Genomic DNA, 16,496 nt, shown 5'->3' with positions numbered 1-16,496 from the left:
ATTGTGGTTTGGTTTGATTGCAAACCCAGCAGCAGCAACCCCAGGAAGGCTCAGCCCAACTTCAGCTGGTCCTGGGCCCTAGCCCCACGTGCTCTGTGGCACCAAGAGCTCCACCAGCCCCCTGTGCAGATGTCCTCCTCCCTCCCCAAAGAGCAAGGTCTCCCTGCTCTCCTCTTCCCCACAACCCCCCCCACACACAGGGGGAGTTTGCCAAGCAGCTCTGCTTCACACAACCCAACAGCCCCAGGTCAAGGCAGAGCTTGAGCCAACCTTGCTGGAAGCCCCAGCCTGTGGTGGCAGCTCAGTGCAGGACATGTCCTCCCCAGCAGCTTTGGTCCACCTCTGGGGGCTGCAGAGTGCACTGCAGAAGGCTTCTTCAGGGCAGGTTGAGACTGGAGATGAGGAAGAAACTCTTGCCAGGGAGGCTGGGGAGAGCCTGGAGCAGGCTGTCCAGGGAGGCTGTGGGTTCTCCCTCCCTGGAGGTGTTGAGGGCCAGGCTGGAGGAGGCCTTGGGCAACCCTGGGCTGGTGGGAGGGGTCCCTGCCCATGGCAGGGGGGGTTGGAACTGGCTGAGCTTTGGGCTCCCTTCCAACCCAACCCATTGTGTGACTCTGAGTGTGGGGCAAGCTGCAGCACCAGAGGAGCTGGACTTGAAGGGAGCAACCACACTGCAGCTGGGACACCACACTCCAGATGTGACAACAGCCCACTCCAGATGTGACAACAGCCCACTCCAGATGTGACAACAGCCCACTCCAGCTGGGACACCACCACACTGCAGCTGGGACACCACCACACTGCAGCTGGGACACCACACTCCAGATGTGACAACAGCCCACTCCAGATGTGACAACAGCCCACTCCAGCTGGGACACCACCACACTCCAGATGTGACACCACATCCATCTGGGACACCCCACTCCAGCTGTGACACCACACTCCAGCTGCCTTAGAACCTGAGCATCTCAGCCCAAGCTCAGCCCCATGAGGAGCCTGACTCCTTGGGATCTGAGCACCCCACCTGACATCATGGATGTGGTGCCAATGTCAGGGCTTCAAAGCTTTGCTTGGAGGCTCTGAGTCACCTGAAGCCCCCCCCCCCAGGGTTGCTCCCTTCACACTGAGGCACTGCAGGACCATGACTCATTTCCCCAGAGGATGGAATCAACTCACAGAGCTGTCAGGGCTGGAAGGGACCTCAAGGCTCAGCCAGCTCCAGCCCCCTGCCACGGGCAGGGACACCTCACACTGCAGCAGGTTGCTCACAGCCACCTCCAGCCTGGCTGCAAACACCTCCAGGGCTGAGGATGAGGCTTCCACCACCTCCCTGGGCAGCCTGTGCCAGGCTCTCACCACCCTCCTGGGGAACAACTTCTTCCTCACATCCAATCTCAATCTCCCCACTTCTAGTTCTGCTCCATCCCCCCCAGTCCTATCCCTCCCTGACAGCCTCAAAAGTCCCTCCCCAGCTTTCTTGGAGCCCCCTGCAGATCCTGGAAGGCCACAATGAGGTCTCCTGGGAGCCTTCTCCTCTCCAGCCTGCACAACCCCAGCTCCCTCAGCCTGTCCTCGCAGCAGAGCAGCTCCAGCCCTTGGATCATCCTGGTGGTCTTCTCCTTTGGAGGGAGGCCACAGCTTCCTACAGTTGGCTGCTCAAGCAAGCAATCTCCCTCAGCCCTCAGCAACACTCTGAGCCTCTGCCTCCTTCCACAGCAGAGCCTTGGTGGCTCTCCAAAGGGGAGATGTCCTCTCCACTGCAAACCTCCTTCCAGGCCTGAGAGGAAATGTGCAGAAACACCGTGAGAAAGCTGCTGCTTGTGGTTGTGTCTGGCCCTAACCAGAAACAGAAGTGCCAGGAGGTGGGATGAGAGCTGCTTGAAAGCCCTCCAGCTTCCCATCACAAGCACTGAAGGGCTGCATGCTTCAGCTGAACTTCTGGATGCTCCCTTCCAGCTGTTTGATGTCTGCCCCTTCCCTCCTCGCCAGGCGCTGAGAACAGCGAAGCAGCTCCGGGGCAGCAATCCCCCAAGGAGGCTGGGGGAGACCCTTGGTCCCTGCCTGTGCTGTAGAGCCCCCAAGAGCTCTGCCTGGCTGGCTTCAGCCTCTGCTGCTAGCTCTGCTGGCCCCAGCTCAGCCTCTGCTGCTTGTTCTTACGGCTTCAGCCTCTGCTGCTAGCTCTGGTGCCCCCAGCTCAGCCTCTGCCCCTAGCTCTGCTGGCCCCAGCTCAGCCTCTGCTGCTTGTTCTTACGGCTTCAGCCTCTGCTCCTAGCTCTGCTGGCCCCAGATCAGCCTCTGCTGCTTGTTCTTATGGCTTCAGCCTCTGCTGCTAGCTCTGCTGGCCCCAGCTCAGCCTCTGCTCCTAGCTCTGCTGGCCCCAGCTCAGCCTCTGCTGCTTGTTCTTACGGCTTCAGCCTCTGCCCCTAGCTCTGCTGGCCCCAGCTCAGCCTCTGCCCCTAGCTCTGCTGGCCCCAGCTCAGCCTCTGCTGCTTGTTCTTATGGCTTCAGCCTCTGCCCCTAGCTCTGCTGGCCCCAGCTCAGCCTCTGCTCCTTGCTCTTATGGCTTCAGCCTCTGCTGCTAGCTCTGCTGGCCCCAGCTCAGCCTCTGCTGCTTGTTCTTATGGCTTCAGCCTCTGCCCCTAGCTCTGCTGGCCCCAGCTCAGCCTCTGCTGCTTGCTCTTATGGCTTCAGCCTCTGCTCCTAGCTCTGCTGGCCCCAGCTCCATCCCCTGCATGCTGACCCAAGGGGCAGTGTGCTGAGAGAGCTCCTGGCATTGCTCCAGTGTGTCCCAGCCTGAGTGCTTCCAGCAGCTGTGCATGGCTGAGGGCATCTCACCATGCTCCAGCAGGGATGGCATTCCAAGCACCACTCTGTCCACTCCTGGGCTCTAGAGTGTCTCCTCACCTTAGACCCAAGCCCTCCAAGAGATTCCATCAAGATTTCATCTCTTGGTCAGACCCAGGAAACCAAAAGAGGGGATTCTGCCCCTTGACTCTGCTCTGCTGGGACCTCACCTCCAATCCTGCCTCCAGTTCTGGTGTCCCCAGCAGAAGGAGGACACAGAGCTGCTGGAGGGAGTCCAGAGGAGGCCACAAGGATGATCCAAGGGCTGGAGCAGCTCTGCTGTGAGCACAGCCTGAGGGAGCTGGGGCTGTGCAGCCTGGGGAGGAGAAGGCTCCAGGGAGACCTCAGAGCTGCCTTCCAATAGCTGAAGGGATCCTGCAGGAAGGCTGCAGAGGGACTTGCCCTGAGGGTGGCTAGAGCCAGGCCAAGGGGGAATGGTTTGAAGCTGAGGGAGAGCAGGGTTAGAGTGGAGCTGAGGAAGAAGTTCTTCAGTCTGAGGCTGGTGAGGCTCTGGAACAGGCTGCCCAGGCAGCTTGTGGCTGCCTCCTGCCTGGAGGTGTTCAAGGCCAGGTTGGATGAAGCCTTGAGCAGCTGAGCCTAGCTGAGAGCTGTCCCTGCCCATGGTGGGCAGGTTGGAGCAGATGCTCTCTGAGGTCCCTTCCAACCTGAGCCCTTCCACGACTCTGTGAAACCCAAACAGAGAAGGAAAGCCCAGAGAGGGACAGTCTCACCAGCTGTTGAATGGCAGCTCTTTAACACCTTCAGTCACCTTACCTAACCCTCTGCACCAGCATCAGGAGGTGCTGCAAGAGCTGCCAGGGCAAGGAGAGCCCAAAGGTCTGATGGGTGGCTCCACGCAGCCCAAGCCACACAGGAGGTGTTTCAGCATCTTATGTAAGCTCTGGGGCCACATTTCATGCTGGGTGATGCCAAGCACCATCAGCTCCCTCTATGGGCTGTGGAGAGCTGGAGGTGGCCTCCAAGGAGGGTGGGTGCAGAGCCCAGCTTGCCATGATTCACCTTTTGGAATGGTTCCTCTCTCCCTCTCTCCCTTGCAAGCTCTGCCGACCACCCCCCTCCCTTTAGCCACCCTCCAGCCCTCAAGCCTCAGAGGTCCCCAAATCCTGCAGGGCTGCCAGGAGGGAGGGAGGGCAGTGCTTGTGGTGGATTTAAGCTCCCCCCAGAAGCCTCAAGCCAGGAGGCTGGCCCCCAAGCCAGGAGGACTATCAAGCCTCCTGGAATGCCTCGTTCAAAACAATGCGTCACGGCTGGGGCAGGAGAGGGACCAGCTCCAAGTGATTCGTCACCTGCCCCAACACCCCTGGGCAAAGGTGGGGTGGCTCCCAGTGGTCCATCCCTTGGCTTCCTGTTTGCTCTGCCCAGCAGCACGCTCCTGGAAGGGCCAGGCAGTGGCCTGTCCTGCACGGCCCAGGTGCCTGCCTCCTGCGTGAGGAGCCAGGTTCCCGGGAGACGCCGCGGCATCAAAGGGAATCCTGCCCCGGTGGCATCCCCGGGATGCTTGGCTAATTGTAGGTTCCTGCTGCTTGGAAGCTGTTCAAGCCCTGGCCTCGGCCTCGGCTGGAAAGGCTTGGGCTGGAGTGGAGCAGTGCCTGCAAAACGCAAGGGGAGGGAAAGAGCAGGGAGCATCCCTCGGCGTCCACCGAGGGGATGCTGCCGTCGGAGCACCGTGGAGAGGTGGCCCCAGGAAGCACTTCTGAGCCCCAGCAGCTGGCTGGTGAAGGGAACAGGCAGAGGTGGCCCCAAGAAGCACTTCTGAACCCCAGCAGCTGGCTGGTGAAGGGAACAGGCACAGGTGGCCCCAAGAAGCACTTCTGAACCCCAGCAGCTGGCTGGTGAAGGGAACAGGCACAGGTGGCCCCAAGAGGCACTTTGGAAGCCAAGCAGCTGGCTGGTGAAGGGAACAGGCAGAGGTGGCCCCAAGAAGCACTTCTGAGCCCCAGCAGCTGGCTGGTGAAGGGAACAGGCACAGGTGGCCCCAAGAAGCACTTCTGAACCCCAGCAGCTGGTTGGTGAAGGGAACAGGCACAGGTGGCCCCAAGAGGCACTTCTGAGCCCCAGCAGCTGGCTGGTGAAGGGAACAGGCACAGGTGGCCCCAAGAGGCACTTCTGAGCCCCAGCAGCTGGCTGGTGAAGGGAACAGGCAGAGGTGGCCCCAAGAGGCACTTTGGAAGCCAAGCAGCTGGCTGGCCAAGGGAACAGGCACAGGTGGCCCCAGGAAGCACTTTGGAAGCCCAGCAGCTGGCTGGTGAAGGGAACAGGCAGAGGTGGCCCCAAGAGGCACTTTGGAAGCCCAGCAGCTGGCTGGTGAAGGGAACAGGCAGAGGTGGCCCCAAGAGGCACTTTGGAAGCCCAGCAGCTGGCTGGTGAAGGGAACAGGCAGAGGTGGCCCCAAGAGGCACTTTGGAAGCCCAGCAGCTGGCTGGTGAAGGGAACAGGCAGAGGTGGCCCCAAGAGGCACTTTGGAAGCCCAGCAGCTGGCTGGTGAAGGGAACAGGCAGAGGTGGCCCCAAGAGGCACTTTGGAAGCCCAGCAGCTGGCTGGTGAAGGGAACAGGCAGAGGTGGCCCCAAGAGGCACTTTGGAAGCCCAGCAGCTGGCTGGCCAAGGGAACAGGCACAGGTGGCCCCAAGAGGCACTTTGGAAGCCCAGCAGCTGGCTGGTGAAGGGAACAGGCAGAGGTGGCCCCAAGAGGCACTTTGGAAGCCCAGCAGCTGGCTGGCCAAGGGAACAGGCAGAGGTGGCCCCAAGAGGCACTTTGGAAGCCAAGCAGCTGGCTGGTGAAGGGAACAGGCACAGGTGGCCCCAAGAGGCACTTTGGAAGCCCAGCAGCTGGCTGGTGAAGGGAACAGGCACAGGTGGCCCCAAGAGGCACTTTGGAAGCCCAGCAGCTGGCTGGCCAAGGGAACAGGCACAGGTGGCCCCAAGAGGCACTTTGGAAGCCCAGCAGCTGGCTGGCCAAGGGAACAGGCAGAGGTGGCCCCAAGAGGCACTTTGGAAGCCCAGCAGCTGGCTGGCCAAGGGAAGAGGCAGCAGGGCAGAGGAGGTAACATGCTCCAGCTAAGGTCTCACCATGGATTCCTCCCAGCCTGCTGCACAGCTCTGGGCAAATCATCTCCCCAGAAGGTGGAGGTCTCCTCCTCATCTCACAGCCTGCAGAAGGGGACTGCCAAGCATCCCTGCAACACCCCAGGTGGCCTTCAGCCTCTTGGCTCTCTTCCCCCACTCCCAGGCTTTCCTGGGTGCTCCTCCTCACCTTCCTCCTGGACATTAGTGACCAGGAAAAGAAAGTGAAATTAAATCAGGCTTCAGCCCTGGGGAACACCTCCCTCTGCCTGGGCTCATTTGACTCTTTCCCAGGTGAAACCTCCCCAGCCAGAGCTCTTCTTTAATTGCTGCATTTTCTGTAATCATCCCCCAGCAGCCCATAAAGAGCAGTAAGGCAGCAGGGAGAAGTCACCAGGGCATGATGATGTGCTGGGAGGAAGGCTGATCCTCCAGCCCAGGCTGGTTGGCACCCTTGAGCCATCAGCTATTATCTCATTTTCACCTCTTTGCTAATAACCTCAACCTTTCCTAGGAAGGCAGAGAAAGGCCTCATGCTTGAGGGCTGAGACACTAATGGCTTGATCCAGCTCTTAGCTGCCTTGGAAGAAATAGGGGAGCCTGAAGTCGCTTAGGAGAGCCCTGGAGCTGCTGAGCCTGGAGGAGGGCAGCCCCAGAGGGGATCTGATGGATGCTCAGCAAGAGCTAAAAGGGCAGCAGGATGGGGCTGGGCTCTGCTCAGTGCTGGGCACACTACTGCTGAGCCAAGCCAGGGTGCTGCTGGTCTTAAAACCATGGAATGGTTTGGGTTTGGAAAGCTCTCTAAGCTCTTCCAGTCCAACCATCAACCCCAATCCAGTCCAACCATCAACCCCACCCCACCATGGCCACCAAACCCTGGCCCCCAAGTGCCATGGCCACAGGGTTCTGGAACCCCTCCAGGGGTGGGGACTCCACCACCTCCCTGGGCAGCCTGTGCCAGTCCCTGACCACTCTGGCAGCAGAGAAATTGTTCCTCATCTCCAACCTAAACCTCCCCTGGGGCAGCTTGAGGACATTTCCTCTCCTTCTATCACCTGAGATTAGGGAGGAGAGACCAAGCCCCAGCTGGCTCCAGCCTCCTTTCAGGAGCTGCAGAGAGCAATGAGGTCTCCTCTCAGCCTCCTCTTCTCCATCCTGAACCCCCCCAGCTCCCTCAGCTGCTCCTCCCCCAGACCCTTCCCCAGCTCTGTTGTCCTTCCCTGGCCCTGCTCCAGCCTCTCAATGTCCTTCTTGGAGTGAGGGACCCAAAACTGAACCCAGGATTGGAGCTGCAGCCTCAGCAGCGCTGAGTCCAGGGGGGACAATCCCTGCCCTGCTCCTGCTGGCCACACCACTGCTGATCCAGGCCAGGATGCTGATGGCCTTCTTGGCTACTGGGTCACATCCTGACTCATCTTCAGCTGCTGCCAAGAAGCACCCCCAGGTCCTTTTCCACTGGGCACTTTGCAGCCACTCTGCCCCAAGCCTGGAGCACTCACAGGGTGGTTGTTGTTGTTGTTGTCACCTGGCAGTCATCAGTGTTTGCCCTTCCACATCTCACACTTCTGCTGGAAGGCTTCCACGTCCCCCTTGCCCAGGGGCAACTGGCTGGGACATCTCTACCCCACCCTGAGTCCAGCCAGGTGCAGAGCAAAGGGGTGGGAGAGGATCTGTTGGGCTGCTCTGACCTGCAGGAGGTGGCCAGTGACAGGACAAGGCACAAACTGGAACCCAGGAGGCTTCACTCGAACTTGAAGGAGAAACTTCTTTGGTGTGAGGCTGCAGAGCCTTGGAGCAGGCTGCCCAGAGAGGTTGGGGAGCTGGAGAGCTTCCAAACCCCTCTCCTGGCCTCTGTGCTCCTGGGCAAGCTGCTGTGGGTGCCCCTGCTGGAGCAGGGGGGGTGGCTGGACTGGCTGAGCTCCAGAGGTCCAACCCAAAAGCGTTCCCTGGTTGTGTGAAGGCCATGGAGATAAGGACCGTGGGGGTCAGGAGCAGCCTGAGTAGCTGGCTCGGCAGGGAAGGGCTCCTTCAGAAGCTGAGCCAAGGGACTGGGATGTTCCCCTGGGCAGGGCCAGGTTTCCCAGCTGACAGCAGGAGACTGAGCCCTACTTAGGGAGAAGCTGCTGGAAGTGGCCCTCCTGCAGCACCTGGGAATCAGCTCTGATCCCAGCAGGTCACACCCTCGGGATAACTCATCAGGGAGGAGGGTGGAGGTAGGAACAGAGAGAGAAAGACACAGAGAGAGAGAAAGAGTTGAGCAACCCTCAGCTCTTTCATTTTGGGAAGAGTTTCAGGATTTTGAAACTTCAGACTCTTGGGGGAAAGGAAAGGAAACAACAACCACCATCCCCTCCCCCCCTCCAAGAAGTATTGAAGGGGAAAACCAAACCACCACCCCCAAAAAAAATATTGAAGGGGAAAAAACAACCTAAAAAAATATATATTGAAGGGGAAAATCAACCCCCAAGGAATATTGAAGGGGAAAATCAGCCTAAAATAATATTGAAGGGGACAAAAACAACCTGAAAAATATATTAAAGGGAAAAATCAACCCCAAAAATAAATTAAAGGGGGAAAAACCAACCTGAAAAATATATTAAAGGGAAAAATCAACCCAGAAAAAATATTGAAGGGGGAAAAAACAACCTGAAAAATATATTAAAGGGAAAAATCAACCCAGAAAAAATATTGAAGGGGAAAAAAACAACCTGAGAAATATATTAAAGGGAAATATCAACCCAGAAAAAATACTGAAGGGGGAAAAAAACAACCTGAAAAATATATTAAAGGGAAAAATCAACCCCAAAAAAATATTAAAGGGGAAAAACAACCCCCAAAAAATATTGAAGGGGAAAAAAATCAACCCCAAAATAAATTAAAGGGGAAAAAACAACCTAGAAAATATATTAAAGGGAAAAATCAACCCCCAAAAAAATATTAAAGGGGAAAAAACAACCCCCAAAAAATATTGAAGGGGAAAAAGACAACCCCCAAAAAATAAAGGGGGAAAAAACACCCCAAAAAAAACCTAAAGGGGGAAAAAAACAACCCAAAAAATAAAGGGAAAAAAAAAAAACCACACCAAAAAATAAAGGGGAAAAAAGCACCCCAAAAAAATTAAAGGGAAAAATAACCCCCCCAAAAAAAAAGATTAAAGGGGGAAAAAACAACCCCAGAAAAATATTAAAGGGAAAAATCAACCCCCCAAAAAAAGATTAAAGGGGGAAAAAACAACCCCCCCAAAATATCTTAAAGGGAAAAACCACCTCCAAAGAAATATATTAAAGGGGAAAAGCAACCAACCCCCACCAAAAATAATATTAAAGAGAAAAAACAACTTTCCCCCCCCAAAAAAAAATATTAAAGGGGAAAAATCAATCAAGAACCAGCACAGAAAAAAATATTAAAGGGGAAAAACAACCCCCAAAAAATATTAAAAGGGAAAAAATCAATCAAGAGCCACCAAAGAAAAAATATTAATGGGAAAAAACAATGCCAAAAAAAAATATTAAAAGGGAAAAAACAAACCCCCCAAAAAAATTAAAGGGGAAAAAAAAACACCCCCCAAAAAATTAAGGGGAACAAACCACCCGAAAAATAAATTAAGGGGAAAAACACCCCCCAAAAAAAATTAAAGGGGGAAAAAAACACACAAAAAAATTAAGGGGAAAAAAATACCCAAAAAATAAATTAAGGGGAAAAAAAAACCAAAAAAATATGAAAGGGGGAAAAAAACACCAAAAAAATTAAAGGGAAAAAAAAACACCAAAAAAAATTAAGGGGAAAAAAACCAAAAAATAAATTAAGGAAAAAAAAATATTAAAGGGAGAAAAAAACATCAAAAAAATTAAAGGGGAGAGAAAAACACCAAAAAATATTAAAGGGAAAAAAAACCTCCAAAACATGTTAAAGGGGAAAGAAAAACACAATAAAAAATTAAAGGGGAAAAAAAACACCAAAAGAAATTAAGGGAAAAAAACACCAAAAAAATATTAAAGGGAGAAAAAAATACAAAAAAAAAAAAAAGGGGAAAAAAACACAAAAAAAAATTAAGGGAAAAAAATATTAAAGGGAGAAAAAAAAACCCAAAAAAATTAAAGGGAAAAAAAACCTCAAAAAAATATTAAAGGGGAAAGAAAAACACACCAAAAAAAAATTTAAAGGGGAAAAAAAAAAACAAAAAATAATTAAGGGAAAAAAAAAACAAAAAAATAAATTAAGAGGAAAAAGAACCCCAAAAATATAAAAGGGAGAAAAAAAATTTAAAGGGGAAAAAAAAACACAAAAAAAAAATTAAAGGGAAATAAACCCCTAAAAATATTAAAGGGGAAAGAAAAACACCCCAAAAAAATTAAAGGGAAAAAAAAATCACCAAAAAATAAATTAAGGGGAAAAAAAACCCCAAAAATATTAAAGGGAGGGAAAAAAACACCAAAAAAAAAAAATTAAAGGGAGAAAAAAAACCACCCCCCAAAAAAATTAAGGTAATAAAAACCACCCAAAAACTATTATAGCCCAGGCTGGCTGAGGCTCTGGCCAGGCTGATCCAGTGTGGGGTGTCCCTGCCCATGGCAGGGGGGTTGGACCTGGCTGATCCTCGTGGTCCCTTCCACCCCTGGCTGATTCTGTGATACAAGAAAATAAGCAAGGGAAAAACCAACTCCCCCCCCAAAAAATATTAAAGGGGAAACCCAAGCAACCACCACCCCAAAAAACCAAATCCAAGGGCAAAAACAACCCCCAAAAAGAGAACATGAAAGGGAGAAACCAACCAACCAGCACCAAAGAAACCCAACCAAGCTGCTGGTGATGGCTCCTCAAGCCCAAAGCTCAACAAAGAGCCAAGCCCAAATCTCCCCCTCCCAGCCCCCAGAGCAGCAACTCAGCTCCTGAAGGGCATTTCCCCTCCAGCAGGGTCTGCCCAAGGATGGAGCCAGCTTCATGCCCACCTCCCAGCCCCCAGAGCAGCAACTCCGCTCCTGAAGGGCATTTCCCTTCCAGCAGGGTCTGCCCAAGGATGCAGCCAGCTTCATGCCCACCTCCCAGCCCCCAGAGCAGCAACTCAGCTCCTGAAGGGCATTTCCCTTCCAGCAGGGTCTGCCCAAGGATGGAGCCAGCTTCATGCCCACCTCCCAGCCCCCAGAGCAAGAAACTCAGCTCCTGAAGGGCTGGCAGAGCATTTCCCTTCCAGCAGGGTCTGCCCAAGGATGGAGCCAGTTTCATGCCCACCTCCCAGCCCCCAGAGCAGCAACTCAGCTCCTGAAGGGCATTTCCCTTCCATCAGGGTCTGCCCAAGGATGGAGCCAGCTTCGTGCCCACCTCCCAGCCCCCAGAGCAAGAAACTCAGCTCCTGAAGGGCTGGCAGAGCATTTCCCTTCCAGCAGGGTCTGCCCAAGGATGCAGCCAGTTTCATGTCCCCCTCCCAGCCCCCAGAGCAAGAAACTCAGCTCCTGAAGGGCATTTCCCTTCCAGCAGGGTCTGCCCAAGGATGGAGCCAGCTTCATGTCCCCCTCCCAGCCCCCAGAGCAGCAACTCAGCTCCTGAAGGGCATTTCCCTTCCAGCAGAGTCTGCCCAAGGATGCAGCCAGTTTCATGCCCACCTCCCAGCCCCCAGAGCAAGAAACTCAGCTCCTGAAGGGCTGGCAGAGCATTTCCCTTCCAGCAGGGTCTGCCCAAGGATGGAGCCAGCTTCATGCCCACCTCCCAGCCCCCAGAGCAGCAACTCAGCTCCTGAAGGGCATTTCCCCTCCAGCAGGGTCTGCCCAAGGATGCAGCCAGTTTCATGCCCACCTCCCAGCCCCCAGAGCAGCAACTCAGCTCCTGAAGGGCATTTCCCCTCCAGCAGGGTCTGCCCAAGGATGCAGCCAGTTTCATGCCCACCTCCCAGCCCCCAGAGCAACAACTCAGCTCCTGAAGGGCATTTCCCCTCCAGCAGGGTCTGCCCAAGGATGGAGCCAGCTTCATGCCCACCTCCCAGCCCCCAGAGCAAGAAACTCAGCTCCTGAAGGGCTGGCAGAACATTTCCCTTCCAGCAGGGTCTGCCCAAGGATGCAGCCAGTTTCATGCCCACCTCCCAGCCCCCAGAGCAGCAACTCAGCTCCTGAAGGGCATTTCCCCTCCAGCAGGGTCTGCCCAAGGATGCAGCCAGTTTCATGCCCACCTCGAGCACTTTCTTGGCTGGAAAGGTTTCTCCTCCAAGGTCAGAGAGCTCTGGCAAAAGAATGTTTGCTTTCCAGCCTCTCAGCACTTGGTTCCTGTTGGGGTTTTGTTTCCTTCCCACCTGCAGCAAAGGCAAGGCCTGGGGTTGGTTGAATCCTGTTGGTTGGTGGAGGCTCTCCACCTGGAGAGGAGTTGCCCAGGCTGAAGGTTTAGGTCAGGAGGAGACTGAGAATCCAGAATTGGGGCAGAGAGAAGTTAGGATAGGATAGGATAGGATAGGATAGGATAGGATAGGATAGGATAGGATAGGATAGGATAGGATAGGATAGGATAGGATAGGATAGGATAGGATAGGGAGGGGAAGGGAGGGGAAGGGAAGGGAAGGGAAGGGAAGGGAAGGGAAGGGAAGGGAAGGGAAGGGAAGGGAAGGGAAGGGAAGGGAAGGGAAGGGAAGAGAAGAGAAGAGAAGAGAAGAGAAGAGAAGAGAAGAGAAGAGAAGAGAAGAGAAGAGAAGAGAAGAGAATTAACCAGGTTGGAAAAGACCTTTTATATGGAATGGAATGGAATGGAATGGAATGGAATGGAATGGAATGGAATGGAATAGAATAGAATAGAATAGAATAGACCAGGTTGGAAAAGACCTCAGAGATCATCAATCCAACCTCTCACCCAACACCATCTGATCAACTCAACCATGGCACCAAGGGCCTCATCCAGGCTCTTCCTAAACCCCTCCAGGGATGGGGACTCCACCACCTCCCTGGGCAGCACATCCCAGTGGCCAAGCTCTCTTTCTATGAAGAACTTCTTCCTCACCTCCAGCCTAAACCTCCCCTGGCACAGCTTGAGATTGTGTCCTCTTGTTCTGGTGCTGCTTGCCTGGGAGAAGAGCCCAACCCCCAGCTGGCTCCAACCTCCCCTCAGGGAGTTGCAGAGAGCAAGAAGGTCTCCCCTGAGCCCTCCCCAGCTTTCTCCTGAGCCCTCTTCAGGTCCTGGGAGGCTTCTCTAAGGTCTCCCTGGAGCCTTCTCCGCTCTTGATCTTTCTTGCTCTTAATGAAGGAGCCAGGGGCTGGGTGAGAGCTCTTAGAATCAGGGAAGGCTTTTGGTTGGAAGGGACCTCTGAAAGGTCCAATCCCCACGCAGTGAGCAGGGACAGCCTCAGATCAGGCTGCCCCCAAGTGCTGGCAGTGGCTGTAGGGCACCGAAGGGAACCTCACAAGGGAGGTGCCAGAGGCCCTTGGCTTTCAAAGGGAGATGAAAGGGAATGGCCTTGCTCTGTCTGAAGAGAGGCACAGCCCAAGTAGCCAGGAGGGGGGTGGAGAAGCAGCAGGGGCTTGAAGGACAACGTTGCCACCAGGACAGGTTTGTCTGAACTGGGCTGCCCTAAATTTAGGCTAGAATCTGGCAGGTTCCTTATCAGCCACTTAGCCTTTAATGTATGTGAGAAACGTCAAGGGTGGTGGTGGCTTCACCCAGCTTCAGATGTTCAGAGGAAAGATGCCTGCCCGGGGAGCACCTGGGGCTCTGTCTAGAGCCCACAGAGGGAACTGGAACGGGGCTCTGCTAATGCCCCCAGCCTAATGCAGGCGCCGGGCTGCAGGAGAGCCCAAAGCCCGGCACTGCCGAGCTCCCGCAGCCGACTACAAAGGCAGCTGAGCAGCCTGGGGGAGACAGGCAGATGTGTGAAAGGAGGGAGGAGAAGCCAGGCTGGGTATCACACAGATCTCCAGGCAATGCTGCTTCACACAGGAGGTGTAAGTGGGAAGCAGCAGCAGCAGCAGCTCCTCTGTGGCTGATGGGACCTTGCCCTGGGAGAGACACCTTCAGCCCAGGACAAGCATCACTGAGATAGATGAAAGGGCCAGGTGAGAGCACAGCCCAGGGATGCTGAGCAGCAACACCAAGGGGCTTCTGGAGGAGCAAGAGGAAGGTGGAAAGGCAGGAAAGCCTAAGGCATGTGAGCTGCTGCTAGCTCAGCAGATCCATCTCAGCCTCCTGGCTGGGGAGCTGGAGAACTACTTGTAGGCACCTTGGAGACTGGAGAAAGCTTCCTCCAAGCCCTTGCAGGAGGAGCTAGACAAGGGCCTAAACCCTTGTGGGGACTGACAGAGCATCACAGAATGGTAGGGGCTGGAAGGGAGCTTTGTGGGATGTGGGTGGGTTAAACCATCACACTCATCCAGCTAGGGCAGGGCACCCAGGGACACATCCAGGTGGGTTTAGAACACCTCCAGAGGAAGAAGCTCCACCACCCACCCTGGGCAGCCTGCTCCAGGGCTCTGTCACCCTGACAGGGACACATCCAGGTGGGTTTAGAACATCCCTCAGAGGAGGAAGCTCCACCACCCACCCTGGGCAGCCTGCTCCAGGGCTCTGTCACCCTGACAGGGACCCATTTTTGTTTTCCCCCTTCCTATTTCCATGGAACAACTTCTGCCTCAGCTTGCAGCCCTTGCCCCTCGCTGCTGCTCCCCGGGCATCCCCCAGCGCTGCGCAGCCCTCCCCGCAGCGGGGCCAGCTCGCACGGCAGCCTGCTGTCACCAGGCCGCTTCATCCTGCCTGGAACAAGTTTATGGGGCCTGATGCAATCCCCAGCAGGTGATGAGGGCCATGGGCAGCATTCCTGGGCAAGGCAGTCAGGAGGGAGGCTTGGGCAAGGCCGCTGGAAGAGGGCGCTCGGCGTGGGTGAGCCTCGCGCGCCCGCAGCAGGCTCCCCACGCCCAGGGGCCGCCGGGGTGGCGTCCGCTGTGCAGCTCACACACCCCACAGAGGGGCTCAGAACAGCCTCCCTCCCAAGGGAAAGGCTTGGTGAGAAAGGTTTTTTGCTCAGCCTGGGCAAGAGGGCACCTGGCCCAGCTCTGCTTGGGGCAGAGCAGAGTGCCAGCCCAGCGCGGCAGGGCTTGGAAGGGACCTCCGGGGATCGTCCACTCCAACCCCCCCCTGCCCCAGCAGGGGCACCCACGGCAGCTTGCCCAGCAGCACAATGGCCACGAGGGCTTGGGAGCTCTCCACACAAGGAGACTCCACAACCCCTCTGGGCTCAGCCTGCCCCAGGCCTCCAGCAGCCTCACAGCAAAGATGTTTCTCCCTGAAGTTCAGTTGAAGCCTCCCGGGTTGCAGTTTGTGCCCCACTGTCCCTTGTCCTGTTGCTGGGCACCACTGGGAAGAGTCTGGCCCTTCCAGCAGGCTGCTGGGACAGAGACAGGGACTTGCTTCCATGCTCCACCACAGCCCTTTCTGTAGCCCAGGACAGGGACCCAGGAAGCTTTCATTGCACTGATGGAAGCCCAAGAGATTTGGAAAGCTCAGGAGACCTCCGCTTGGTGCTGAGCTCCCTGTGCAGGAAAGAATCTGCCCCCAACTCAGGCATAACCCCAGAAGAGGCTGCCCAGAGAGGTGGGAGATGCCCCAGGGCTGGAACCAGTCCAGGTCAGGTTGGTTGTGGCTCTGAGCAAGCTGCTCCAGTCACAGATGCTCCCTCTCTGGAGGCATTCCAGGTCAGGCTTGATGAGGCTCTGAGCAACCTGATCTACCTGGGCATGATCCTGCTGACTGCAGCAGGGTTGGACTGGCTGAGCTCTAGAGCTCCCTTCCAACCCCTTCCAACCCAGCCATGACTCTGAGTCCCTGCTGACTGCAGCAGTTCTGGACTGGCTGAGCTCTAGAGCTCCCTTCCAACCCAGCCATGACTCTGTGTCCCTGCTGACTGCAGCAGTTCTGGACTGGCTGAGCTCTAGAGCTCCCTTCCAACCCAGCCATGACTCTGTGTCCCTGCTGACTGCAGCAGGGTTGGACTGGCTGAGCTCTAGAGCTCCCTTCCAACCCAGCCATGACTCTGTGTCCCTGCTGACTGCAGCAGGGTTGGACTGGTTGAGCTCTAGAGCTCCCTTCCAACCCAGCCATGACTCTGTGTCCCTGCTGACTGCAGCAGGGTTGGACTGGCTGAGCTCTAGAGCTCCCTTCCAACCCAGCCATGACTCTGTGTCCCTGCTGACTGTGGCAGGGTTGGACTGGCTGAGCTCTAGAGCTCCCTTCCAACCCAGCCATGACTCTGTGTCCCTGCTGACTGCAGCAGGGTTGGACTGGCTGAGCTCTAGAGCTCCTTTTCAACCCAGCCATGATTCTGTGTCCCTGCTGACTGTGGCAGGGTTGGACTGGCTGAGCTCTAGAGCTCCCTTCCAACCCAGCCATGATTCTGTGTCCCTGCTGACTGCAGCAGGGTTGGACTGGCTGAGCTCTAGAGCTCCCTTCCAACCCAGCCATGACTCTGTGTCCCTGCTGACTGTGGCAGGGGTGGGCTAGGTGGCCTTGGAAAGGTCTCTTCCAACCATTCTGTGATTCCCTGATTCTACCACCCCCACAGAGGTTTTCCAAGCTGCCTGCCAAGCCACCACTGCCCAAGAGCCACATCCA

This window comes from Dryobates pubescens, chromosome 36 (assembly GCF_014839835.1).
Source record: "Dryobates pubescens isolate bDryPub1 chromosome 36, bDryPub1.pri, whole genome shotgun sequence".
NCBI lineage: Eukaryota > Metazoa > Chordata > Aves > Piciformes > Picidae > Dryobates > Dryobates pubescens.
Note: the sequence above shows the minus strand (reverse complement) of the source record.